At 46.2% G+C, this 12731-nt stretch overlaps 1 pseudogene across 1 annotated transcript; it reads left to right on the top strand.

Moving 5' to 3' along the window:
* Window positions 1–3852: 3852 nt before the first annotated feature.
* On the top strand, window positions 3853–7951 carry LOC311226951 (adhesion G protein-coupled receptor B1-like; annotated as a pseudogene). The gene is made up of 14 exons: window positions 3853–3956; window positions 4099–4201; window positions 4401–4551; window positions 4696–4765; window positions 4877–4943; window positions 5147–5232; window positions 5412–5583; window positions 5701–5796; window positions 5952–5988; window positions 6186–6777; window positions 6911–6946; window positions 7069–7173; window positions 7490–7544; window positions 7755–7951. The product of its transcript is annotated as an adhesion G protein-coupled receptor B1-like (transcript).
* Window positions 7952–12731: the final 4780 nt, after the last annotated feature.

Genomic DNA, 12731 nt, shown 5'->3' with positions numbered 1-12731 from the left:
AATTCCTCTCCTAATTGCTCATTGGACCTGGCTGGGGGGGCCATGTGATAACCATTTTAAATGAAAGATGTTGTATTAAATATGGGCTCACACGAGATGTTTCTCTCATAACCCGTTGCTGTTTTTTTCTTGCCCTGTGCAGTTCTTCACTCCTTGGATCTTGGGCTGCGCGAAGCTGCAGAGCGGTCCCCGTTGATTCATTCAGAACCAAATGCGTGTGTGACAGGCTCTCCACCTTCGCCATTTTAGCGCGGATAAACCCCGATTCGGTGAGTATTCTAGCCATTTATCGTGTTTTTCCACATATGTCTGTGTTCATTTAGTGTATGCATGGGTTGAAATGTCTATATGCGTTGTTTTTTCAACGATTCGATCTTGCGCTGCCTCGATCACTTCTCTTTGTCTCTGTGCAGGTGCTATTGACCAAAAATATACGGTAATAGCCTGCATATGTTATGAATAGGTACTGTAAATAACCGAGCAACATGTTGAGATGGACTACGTAGACTACACGTTTCAAAACAGCCTAAACAATAGATTGTAAATACGGGAATAGATGCCGATTTTCCAGATATGCATTATCTCTTATTAAAGCAATTGCCATTTGTTTGAAGCTAGTCAAATTAATTATAAGGTAAACAGACTTATCATATCAACTAGCCTAATTGAAATAACGTAATTGTTTATTCGCTCACGAAATATAGCCTAAATCAATGTTTATTAATGAGCACAAAAAAGAGCTACAGGCGTCACCATAGAATTGTGTATTTTTTTCGCATTTCTTCGCTTAAATCTGAAATGTAAGTTTATATTTATGAGTCACTATGTTGTTTTCTATCGTTTTTTTCCCTTTTATATGAATGCATTGTTGAAACACGCATTATGTCTGCATACAGCCTGCAGAGTTTACACAGTAGAAGTTGGGAGCGCGCATGTATGGTTTGATTAGTGATTTCTATTAATACGCATAGCTCTTTCTCTCGCGCAAAGACAAAGTGTAATTTCTCCCTATGCCTCAGAAGCAATTCAGTAGTTGCCCTGGTAACCGCTTCTGCAGTGCAAACTCGGGTCCGTGTGATTTTTGGTAACTGAGACATTGAGGAAAACACACACACATACCCCTCCCCTCCTCTCTCCTCTCCCCATCCTTGTTTTGTACAAACCCCCAGGTCAGAGAAAATGGTTTGCCCATCTCTGCTGTGTAACTGAGTTTTCTGCGGCGAGCAGAAGAACATAGACGATCAACAGATGGCATTTGGCTGTAGGCAAATGCCTTTAATCGTGCATTCGATTCCTTTCCTCCGGTAACCATAGGGGGGCCGGTCAGGGGACCGTACACACATACAGGCACCCAAATCCGCTTGTGAAATGCAGTCAGCCTGTCACTATAGGACTGCATGGTTTTGCTGCAACACTGTCAAACCTGTCCATCCAAGATCCATTCAGAGCCTTTGCTATCCCCAGACCCATTCTTGTCATCTTTGATTTGATTTGTCTCTGTTGCTAGTCTGGCAGAAGGAAGGGCTCAACAGCGCCTCCTATATTTGTTTTAAGACACCACCACCACCCTACAGTCAACATGCAGTTGCACCAATCATTCTGTCTGCCAATATCTCTGAATTCCCCATTACATCCACCTCCTCCTCCTCCTCCCCACCCATTCGGCCGCAGCGGCTAGTCTCACTCTTAGAATGCCAGGGAGTCTGACCAATGAGAAACAGACGTCTGGTAGCGCTGATGGTTCCTCCTCCCGCCCCTCCATCCATCCATCCTTTGATGTGTGCTGTGGACATTTTCAATACCGTCCGCCCGCCAGCTGTATGAAGAAAACATCAGCGAGAGAGAGAGAGAGAGAGAGAGAGAGAGAGAGAGAGAGAGAGAGAGAGAGAGAGAGAGAGAGAGAGAGAGAGAGAGAGAGAAACACAGACACTGCAGTGCTTTAGCTCTGATTCAATGTGATGTGATTCCTGGAGCCCTGCACCAATGAGAAGATGTGTTTGACACACAGTGGGACTCAGTCCAGTAGATGCCCTTGACCATTGGACCCTTATTAGAGTGGTGCGTTCTGGGTAATCAATTCTGAACACAAATGAAAATGTGCACTGGTCCAGAGCTCCTTGGTGGGATTTATTTTTCATATTCCCTGTTCCCGAGTTTCTAGGTTTATGGAAAATGGGAACATAGGAATCGGTCAAGGACAGAAGCAAAGACAACCTTCTTATTTAGGTCAAACTGGCTGTCTGGCAGCTGAAGCATCAGCCCAGATAAAAGACAGGGAGGCAGAGAAATGAGAGGCAACATGCCACCATATTGTCTCTGTTATTATTCTTCTCCCTGGCTTCAGTGAAGGTAGCAGGAAGAGGCAGCTCTGTTATCTGCCATCTGTTCTGGGGGGCCTCTGATGTCGTCGGGTAGATTTAGAAAACGTCTCTGGTCGCCGTGCGGCCAGAGTTTGCCAGCTGTGCTTTGATAGCAGGCGGGTCTATATGGAGCACCGGTTGAGATAGAGAGGAGCAACCCTCCAGGGCTCTGTATCCTTCTCCCAGTTTAGACAGCATGCGTTTTGTATGCTACCAACATGAGAATTTATGGCCCCTATCATAAAAGGCCAAAGCAATTTGTACCCCCCCACACACACACAAACACAACTCTTCCATCCATGCAAGTTTATTACATTTGAGGAAATGTTTTCCTCTAGCTTTAGCAAACCACTTAGTCCTTTGTCACCCTTTTCCTTTACGCCACGTTGCTAGCCCTCATCCCTCCAGCGTGAGGTCTTCTTCACCGGGAGCCTCTCCTCCCTACGGTTGCCTCCATCTCATTTGCCTCACGCCGATTGGGGGAATTAATCGGAGATGTTAGATCGACTCAAACCCTCACGAAAGAGCCAGGTGGGAGACGGAGCGCGGTCGAGAGGGCAATGAGCCCCACTCGATTAGCTTCTGGAAGTGGCGGTAGGTGAGCCGGCCAAGCCGGTGGCGGTGCCCCGGTGGCCCTGCGGGTGAATGGGCAGCAGCAGGGGAAACGGGCTAGAGACATCCCCTCCTCTGTGCCAGGCCGTGGCGGGTTCAGTGCCGGGGCTGTCTGAGACACAGAGCGGTCACCGCCGCTGGCAGTGGCGGGACGCTAAGCTGCTGTCAGAGCGCAGCAGGGCAGAGCGCAGCAGGGCAGGGCGCGGCAGATTAATGCACAGGTGCTAACGGCCCACCTGTCCACTTCTGCAGGGAGGGGGCGAGGAGCTACCGGTTCACAAGCGGAGACACAGAAATACACACACACAGTGAGAGAGAAAAAAATACATTAAAAAATTATAATATATATATATAACTATTAGTTTCGGCACGAGGCAAAGAGATGCTCAAAATGTCTGTCAGTAATTGGAAGGTTAGGTTATGGCTGCCAAAATGGAGGATGAAAATAGCAACCAATAGCAACTGAAATGTCGAGGAGAATTAAACGCCCCCCCCCCCCCCCCCAATGCTGCTTAGTGTGGAGAGATATTATGTTCTTTATCCTCCATGCCTCATTTGCTGGTTCAAAAGCTCAATGGGGAAAACGCTGTGACCTCGGCCACGTCTTCAGTGGGGCCGCTTCATCTTTCTGACATGTTCACCTTGGGGTCACCTTGCCTCAGCCGTGGCCTAATTGTGCCATTCAGCCGTTTGCCCACTGGGAGATGTCTGCTGTTCCAGATAGCACATACCCAAAAGATTCGCTAGTGTGTGGTACATGGATGTGTGTGCGTGTGAGTGTTCATATTGGTTTCTCTCTGCCTTTTAATGCGTGTTTGCTTTTTTATGTGTGTGTGTGTTGAAGAGTGCATCTCTAAGTTGTCTTATTGTCTCTCTGTAGATGATGGACAAGGCACTGCTCCCATCCGTGACCCTGATTGTTGGCTGTGGGGTCTCCTCCCTCACCCTGCTGCTCCTCATTATCATCTACGTCTCCGTGTGGAAGTAAGTAATAATACCTTTATACCAGCAAAACCTGCCATCATCTATGTGCCATGTGCCATCATCATCATAATCTGATTTAGTATGCAGAATTTTCTGGACTCACTCACTCACTCAAACTTGTTTCCCTCTTCCCCTCCACCAGATACATCCGTTCAGAGCGCTCCGTTATCCTCATCAACTTCTGCCTCTCCATCATATGTTCCAATGCCCTCATTCTTATTGGACAGACCCAGGCTCGCAACAAGGTAAGGCAGAGATTTATCCAATCCCTGACACCCCTCTTTTAAAAGCTCATTATTTTTTTTTCCAACAAAAAAAAACATCCAGCTTTGGGGACTTCTGGGTGGTAGCTGCACCACTGACACAGTTTCTCCTGTCCTTACCTTCCTCTCTTTTTCCCCTCCTTCCCTCCTCCTCCTCTGCCTCCTCCTTGCGTCTCCTCAGGTGGTGTGTACTCTTGTTGCCGCATTCCTCCACTTCTTCTTCCTCTCGTCTTTCTGCTGGGTGCTGACGGAGGCTTGGCAGTCCTACATGGCCGTCACGGGCCGCCTGCGCAACCGCATCATCCGCAAGCGTTTCTTGTGCTTGGGCTGGGGTAAGGGCACCTATACCCTCTGTGTCCGCCTCTCTCTCTATCTGCCTTTCTCCTATCTCTTCTATCTCTTTCTCTATCTCTCTTCTTATCAGTTTAATTTTGTCTCGTTCAATCCTAATCCCTCTCTGCTTATGTATCTTACAGGGCTTCCTGCGTTGGTGGTGGCTGTTTCTGTGGGTTTCACCAAGGCAAAAGGATATGGCACCGTCAACTAGTGAGTTTAACCTCAATCTGCCTGCTTCCTCCCTTCTCTTTTTGTCTCTACAGCACTCCCTTCACCCCCCTAGGCTTAATTACTAAAGTTTGTCCCCTCTCTCGTCTCTAGTTGCTGGCTTTCCCTCGAGGGTGGACTTCTTTACTCCTTCGTCGGGCCTGCTGCAGCTGTTGTCCTGGTTTGTACTACTTTTTACATCCTAATTACATACATAGTATGTACATAGTAGCACATAGTAACCAACACAAGGTCACAACAAGGGCGTTTAACCAGCGGCGCAGTGTTGTTATTGAATCCTTCAGAGTAGTATTATACCTGGTAAAATGTATTACATATCATTGCATTGTCTCACCCGCAGTCTCTTTTGCCATCTCACGACAGGTGAACATGGTCATTGGTATTCTGGTCTTCAACAAGCTGGTCTCCAAGGATGGCATCACCGATGTTAAGCTGAAGGAGAGAGCCGGGTAGGTCTCATTGCTCACTGTCGTTACTGGTATATTAATGATGCACTTTGATATGGATATGGCTACATGAGGAAATCATTCTTACACTGGTGAACAATGATACAGTGAGTGTGTGTGTGTCTTTATATGGCTTATTGCCGACGTCTAACCCAGTCTGTTGTTCCCCTCCCATCCTGCAGGGCGTCGCTGTGGAGTTCCTGTGTGGTTCTGCCTCTACTGGCTCTCACCTGGATGTCCGCCGTCCTCGCCATGACGGACCGCCGCTCCGCCCTCTTCCAGATCCTCTTCGCCGTCTTCGACTCCCTGGAAGGTTTCATTATCGTCATGGTTCACTGCATCCTGCGGAGAGAGGTATGAAAACGCTGGATATGACTGAAAATAACTATTAAAGATTAAAGTGAGGTAAAAGGCTGTAGGAGATGTGTTGAGAATGTGGTTGTTGAACTGGTCCCTCTCTGGTCCCGTCAGGTTCAGGAGGCTGTGAAGTGTAGAGTGGTCGACCGTAAGGACGATGGCAATGGAGATTCAGGCACTTCCCATCAGAATGGCCACCCCCAGCATATGGTAGGTCCCCTGGCATAGTGCCCTCTTAATGTCTTGAGTGCCTCTCGTATTATATCCCCAAATGAATATGTGAATACATTAAGTACTAATAGAACCATCATTTCTCTCTCTCTCTCTCTCTCTCTCTCTCCCCCCCTCTCTCCTTCTTTCAGCAATCTGATTTTGAAAAGGATGGAGACTCCAGCAGACAAGGTGAGCCTCACTTCCATTTAGATTTAAAAGTATGCAAGGTGTGCACTTAAAACCCATAAAAACGAATTTAACCATTTATTAAAAAAAAAAATTCTTGCACTTTTATTGAACCACCCTCTCAAAAGTACTTTAGTAGAAAGCATGGTGTGTTTTTTAACGCACTCTCTAACATATTCACCCTCTTTTTCTTTGACCAGGCATGAAGAGTTCCTCCGAGGAGAAGATGCCGCCGCCCCAGCTGACCCTCCCCATGAACTCCAACTTCCACACCCTGCCGTCCAACAAGAGCCACATGCACACCGTGCCCGAGTACTCCAGCCACACCCTCACCCTGAAGAGGGAGAAGAGCCGGCTGGCCGGAGGCATGGACCCATCCTGCGGGAAGCCTGTGTACGTCTGCGACGGGGAGATCTTCCAGCAGCTGGACGCCGACCTGGCCCGCGTTCAGGTGGAGGGCGCGCTTAGATATCCTATATCACTCCGCCATTCGCTTCGCTACCAATGCCCCCTACAGGACCCACCACTGCGAGCTATACTCCCTAGTAAACTGGCCCTCCCTGTTACGTCCCCAGGCCCGCATGAGAATGACAGTGGACGGGGCTCAAGTCCATCCCGGTCGACCGGGTCAGCGTGTCGTACTCGGAGAGAGACTCGCCCCTGCAGAACATCCACAACATGTCCAGCGAGTCTCACGTCACCCACAGCAGCCTGGAGAACACCTTCGAGTCCATGAACTCCATGATGTCCAAGAGCGAGACCATCTCTACGCTCTCCATGAGCTCCCTGGAGGTGAGAACGTGGTTTCTGTAGGAGTGCGACTGTAGTATACTTGTATTAAGAGTACAAGCTTTTGTGCGTTGTCGTACATACATTTGCTGTTGTGTGAAATGTGACTAAACCAATCTTCTTTCCCCACTCACAGAGACAGAAATCCCGTTATGCTGAATTAGATTTTGAGGTAAACATATTTTAAAGATTTCAATCGAATTACATATCTATCACTGTGTGATAAACGTATATAAGAAAGACCATGTCTCTGCTTTCTCTGATGCATTGTTCTTGTGTCCTTGTCTCCTGTAGAAGATCATGCACACAAAGAAGCGCCACCAGAACATGTTCCAGGACCTTAACAGGAAGTTGCATCATGGCTGAGAAAGACAGGGAGTCCCAGCTTCCGACACCAAGGTAACCTTATATACCACATTAGATTAGATTCAAATCTAATCCAACACCGACGGACCAACACACACCATCATGAAGGCATTCACTGCAATACAACACAGACAAATATAACAAAAAGGAAATAACAAAGAGGCCCTGCTGTGCAACATATTTTAATCGAGCAGGTGTCATTTATTCACGGTGAGAGTATTGTTGTGGCGTAAGACCGACACTCAACAAAACCAACCACTGTTTGTACTTTTATTACTGAACTGGGGTTAATATCCCTTATTTGAGATCATTGTAAGTAATGGTCTGTTCTCTTCCTTCCCCTTTCCAGTCTGTGAGATGGAGTGTGTCCCTCTTCTGGAGGAAGTGAAAAAACCAACCACAGCGTGAGTGTTTTATATACAACCTCACCAAAAAACAATCATGTTGCACTTGCCTCACAGAAGGGCTAGTCTAGCTGCCCACACGACAATACATCAAAGTCGTCCGTGGAACGGCGTAGCTTATTCAATAACACTGATTAATAATATGACAGATCTGTGGGACGATTGACACCTATACTCAAACCCTGCCTCCTCTCTCTCGTCTCCGTACAGGACAAACAGCAGCAGCCCCCGATGGACAGGCCGTGGGAGGGAGTCCGGTTGATGCAGCAGTCGCCCCCTGCGTGGGTACGCAAAGACCTGGAGCCCCTGGCCGCCTCGCCCCTGGAGCTGCACTCGGTGGAGTGGGAGAAGGCGGTGTCATCCGATGGTGGGGCAGGACATCATTCGACCTGCAGACGGAGGTCTGAGGGAGGAAGGGGGCCAGCGAGCCGCCCGATTTCACCTCGTCACCTTTTTGCTTTAGGAGGAAAAGAGGAAGATCCAGTAAGGATTAGAGCAGAAATAGAAGCCGGAGGGAGGGAGGGAGGGAGGGACAGAGGGAGAAAGTAGACCCCCCCCCCGAATCCATGTCTTCACACCCCCTCAGATAGAGGAAGGAGAACGAAAAGGGAGGGCAAGAGAGATAGAAGAGAGGTGGAGATAGTCAAGGTGGTAGTGTTATACCGTGATGTCGTCTCTCAGCGCGAGACCTGAATCGTCACTTGTAACGGAGGTGTGTTTGAAAGTGAAGTGGTTTAAAAGTGGCTTTCCTGGACCGGGACTGGCTGTGGTTCTGTTCACGGTCCACCGAGAGTTCCCTGTAACCTCCCGACCCGCTCGGGGGGTTGTGGTTCGACATGCTGTGCTTCTTTTTCCCCTCACTTGGAGAGAACAAAAAACGAAATGACACGCTGCGCCCACCACTTCCTCTTGGGGTGGGGGGGGGGCAGCCGGACCTTATTGGCCATTCCGGCTTTCAGCCAAGTCATCTTCCAAGATAGAACAAAGCAAAAGCGTGTTTTTAAGGCTTTGCAGTGGAACTGCTTCTCAAGAGCTTGAAAAATATGAGAAACCTTCTCAGAGACGCTCCATACTGAGATTAATATATGATGCCTATACTGGGAGACAAGGCGTGACCATAATTAGAGCTGACCATTGTACTTTTTATTGTTATTATTATTATCACCATTGCTAGAAATGATTCCTATGATTATTGTTACCATTGCAGATATAATTATAATATAATTATTATGACCTGTATTATGTTCCTTGTTTTAGCACATATTTTTAATTTACATCCCCCCCCCCCCCCCCCCCCCTCCCCCCCCCCCCCCCCCCCCCCCCCATTATGATCATTCAACAGTCTTTTGTAGTGTGCTCAATATACAAGTTCCCAAAATCAATGACTCAATCAATTCTCTTAGCAGAATTGTGAGCCTATTATGGACCGCATGGGGACATGAACCTAGGAGTGGTGGTGGAGGTGGTTGGGAAGCCAACCTGTCTCCACATTGCCGGCATTTCCGCTTGCATACCGGAAAAACACCAGCACTAGGATAAAACACAGACTCTCACACAGGAAGAGCAGTGCATTCTGGAAACTGCTGGGTGGCAAAACGTAACGAGGTGGGCTCACCAGGACGAGATCCCACCCTCCTCCTCTCGGCTGGAATAAAGAATGCAAGGAGTCAAGCAAAACCTTTCCCATCATGGCCCCCCTTTCTTTTGCTACTCAGCCTTGCAGAACTCAAAAATCTCCTGGACTTCAAAAAGAAAAATCTAAAACCGCGAGGCAACCGCCACTGACACGACTTCCAGCAGTGCTGCCCGTGTGTCGGCGCAGTTCCTAAAGACTTCAACACATCTCTTGTGTTTTTAGACCATCAGTGTGCAATATGATGGGCCGCTTGATGCTCAAGCAAGACTGATACAGTATTATCAGGATTTAGGAAGGATTTTTTTTCTTACCGACCATTTCACGACTTTTATATAAGATATTCCTCATATTTACAGAGCATTATAGTATAGTTTGAGAATATTGTATAACAAAATCTGTATTAGTAATCAAACTTCGTTCAATAGAGGTTTGTTTAGCACACGACTCCATATTTGGAGATTTCTGTGACAGGTAACCAATATTGTACTTGTTGAAAGCAGATGCTATATAGAATGAATGATGAGCCTATATGGATATCTCTCAACTGTGCATCTGGATATTTGTGGTTACTCAATGCAGTAGTCTGTATGTACGACCAACCAATGTTATTCCTATTCCTCTTCCTTCCCCGTGGCCCGGTCTACACCTCGAGTTGCTTGAATGAAGAGCCCATTTTGTATTACCTTGTTCCTTTTTGGTTTGATTTTTATTTTATTTTCCTATTTTTCCCTCTTGTAGATGTACAGTTTTCAGAGCACAACATGAATGTGACTTATTTCTAATAAAACAAAAATCTATATTACATGACTGAGTTGTCCTTGTTGATTCCTGCGTATGATCAGATGGAGCTGTATCTAGTATTAATTTCAGCAGTATCTAAAAGCAATGAACAAAAAAAGAACCCCAGACAAATGATTGCTGAACATACAAATATGGCAGTTGCGAGAACAAAATAAATTGGAGTTTTTTTTTGTTATTTCGTTTTGTTTTCAATATGTCTGTCACATTAAAGCCTCTGGTGCCAGTTTGCTCCTAAATATAGAAATGACTCTCCGGTAAAGAGGCAATTTGTATGATGATTGTCCCGGTCCTCTGTTCTATTTTCATGCTTTCCAAGAAATAAAAACATTACAGGGAAGAAGGGAAGAAAAAGAAAACACAAGGTCATCGTTGCAAAGACATGAAATTAAACCCTGCGAAAACAAACAAATGTGACAGGAGCTAGAATGGCCTAGTTCAAAAATAGGAAATGTTCTGAACAACTCTTAATTTAGCCTTCCCAGCTTTTTCCTGTAATATCACAACTTTTCTGCCACCTCCCTTCTGAAATATCTCACTTCTTGTTCTCATTGAATATTAATTGAACCCATATACCGTAACTAGCCCCAAGGCGGGGGGGGGGGGGGGGGGGGGGGGGGGGCGACGACACACAATAGATTCTGCATTATCCCCGTCGTCGTTTGAGGGCTGCTCATTTCTGTGAGGTCGTTTGGAGAGCAAACCGCCTTGTGCTAGGGATGGCTTTCAAAGGCTATAGCAGCCATTGCCACACGATGATTAGAATGGTACGTTCTCAAAATTATAATCCCATAGTATGTGAGATTATACACCTGAAAGGATTAACACCACCATACATGTGGCACAGTATAGACTCTCTGGCCCTCTGTGAACAAAGAAACACAGCACTCTGTCGATTACAACGTAAACATTTGGGTTATCTTCCTAACTCTTAATACTAGAAGCATTTTCACCACACAACAGTTACAGAAACAGGACAGGTCGAATTGAGCTGATGAGTCATGACATCGTATTCCGTCATTCCAGAATCCTCAGCTGGTTCAAACCTCAATGAGCAGAAGCAGGCAGACAGAAACAGACAGGCAGCTGTCAGATGGGCATAAAGATGGAAACCAAAGCAGGTACATCTTTGATTTTGGGTTGTCAGATCAGCTCTTAGACTTAGAATCCTAAACCAGCAGAGACCACCTGTTGCCATCTTTGGATATCTTTGGATTCTTTTGAAAGCCCTCGATTACTACGTATTATTTTATAAAGCTGTAGCCATAACCCCCCCTCCCCCAAAACTCACCCACCCCCACTGTGAAATCCAGCATCAATTAGCACCTTGCTGACAATAACAACAGGGCTCTGGCTGTGGCTTAATTGAAGGCTGTTGCCATAGAAACTGCAGATGTTAATCCTGAGGGGGTGGGCTGTGGGCAGAAGGAGAAGGTCTGTAGACACCCGTGGGGACTCTGGCAGATAGAGGAGACTCTGGTTCTTCCTTCAGGCAATCATGTATTTGCTAATGATTGTCAGCAGCACTAATGTCATGAGAATGTCAATTGCGAAGCAGCAGCGATCTCGACCAGAGATGGCTAAATCACGCTTCGCTCCTTAGGGGGAACGCACACCATGTATTTTATCATATTGGAAGGCTTGAGAAGAGAGACTGCAAGAGAAAGTGGAAATTGGCTATATATTGTTACATGGAGAGTGTTTAGTGTTCATAACAGTTTATTTAGTGTTCATAACAGTTTATAGTGTGATTAGTGTTCATAACAGTTAATACTGTGTTTAGTGTTCATAACAGTTTATTTAGTGTTCATAACAGTTTATACTGTGTTTAGTGTTCATAACAGTTTATTTAGTGTTCATAACAGTTTATACTGTGTTTAGTGTTCATAACAGTTTATTTAGTGTTCATAACAGTTTATTTAGTGTTCATAGCAGTTTATTCAGTGTTCATAACCGTTTATAGTGTGATTAGTGTTCATAACAGTTAATACTGTGTTTATCATGTACAGAATGTCTGGCCCCTATAGGCCCACATAATTTACAGAAATGCTTCTCCAGGAATCCGAATACATGGGAGACCCATTTTATGCAATCAAAAATAAAATGTCTGAAAAAGAAATGGACCGTAAGGATGGTGATCATAAGCATTACACACGGTACCCAATGATGTGAATTTATAAAAGGCTGCATCGACAACAACCCTTACAAGTGGAAGCAGACCGATGTAGTGCATTATCAGAATTGCAGCAAAATGTCCATTCAAGCAGAGGCTGTGAACGTGCTCGTATGGACAGACACTGTGGCAAATCTTGTAAAGGGCTGCGTGACCTTACTTTTGCTTTTCTCAGGTCAGTCCTGTTGCCAGGTTACCATTTCCTATGGCAACAGTTGAGCCGGCGAGGTGTGCAGAGTAACTAACAGATGCGGGTAAGTGGCTGCTCTGGCTGTCTCCTCCAGACCGGATGTCCATATATGTACATGACCACACACTAAGGCACACACACACACACACACACTAAGTCCCACACACACACACACACACACACACACTAAGGCACGCACACCCACACACACTAACGCACGCACACACACACACACACACACACACACTAAGGCACGAACACACACACACTAAGGCACGCACACACACACACCAAGCTTTCAAAGCTTTTGACGCAAGACAAGATTCATCTTAATTTCCGGCATGATGCAGTGTTTCCCTCAGAGACCAATAATGTACCAAAAACTGTATT

This window comes from Notolepis coatsorum, assembly GCF_963971535.1.
Source record: "Notolepis coatsorum genome assembly, chromosome: 4".
NCBI lineage: Eukaryota > Metazoa > Chordata > Actinopteri > Aulopiformes > Paralepididae > Notolepis > Notolepis coatsorum.
Note: the sequence above shows the minus strand (reverse complement) of the source record. Positions and strands in the feature narration are given on the sequence as shown.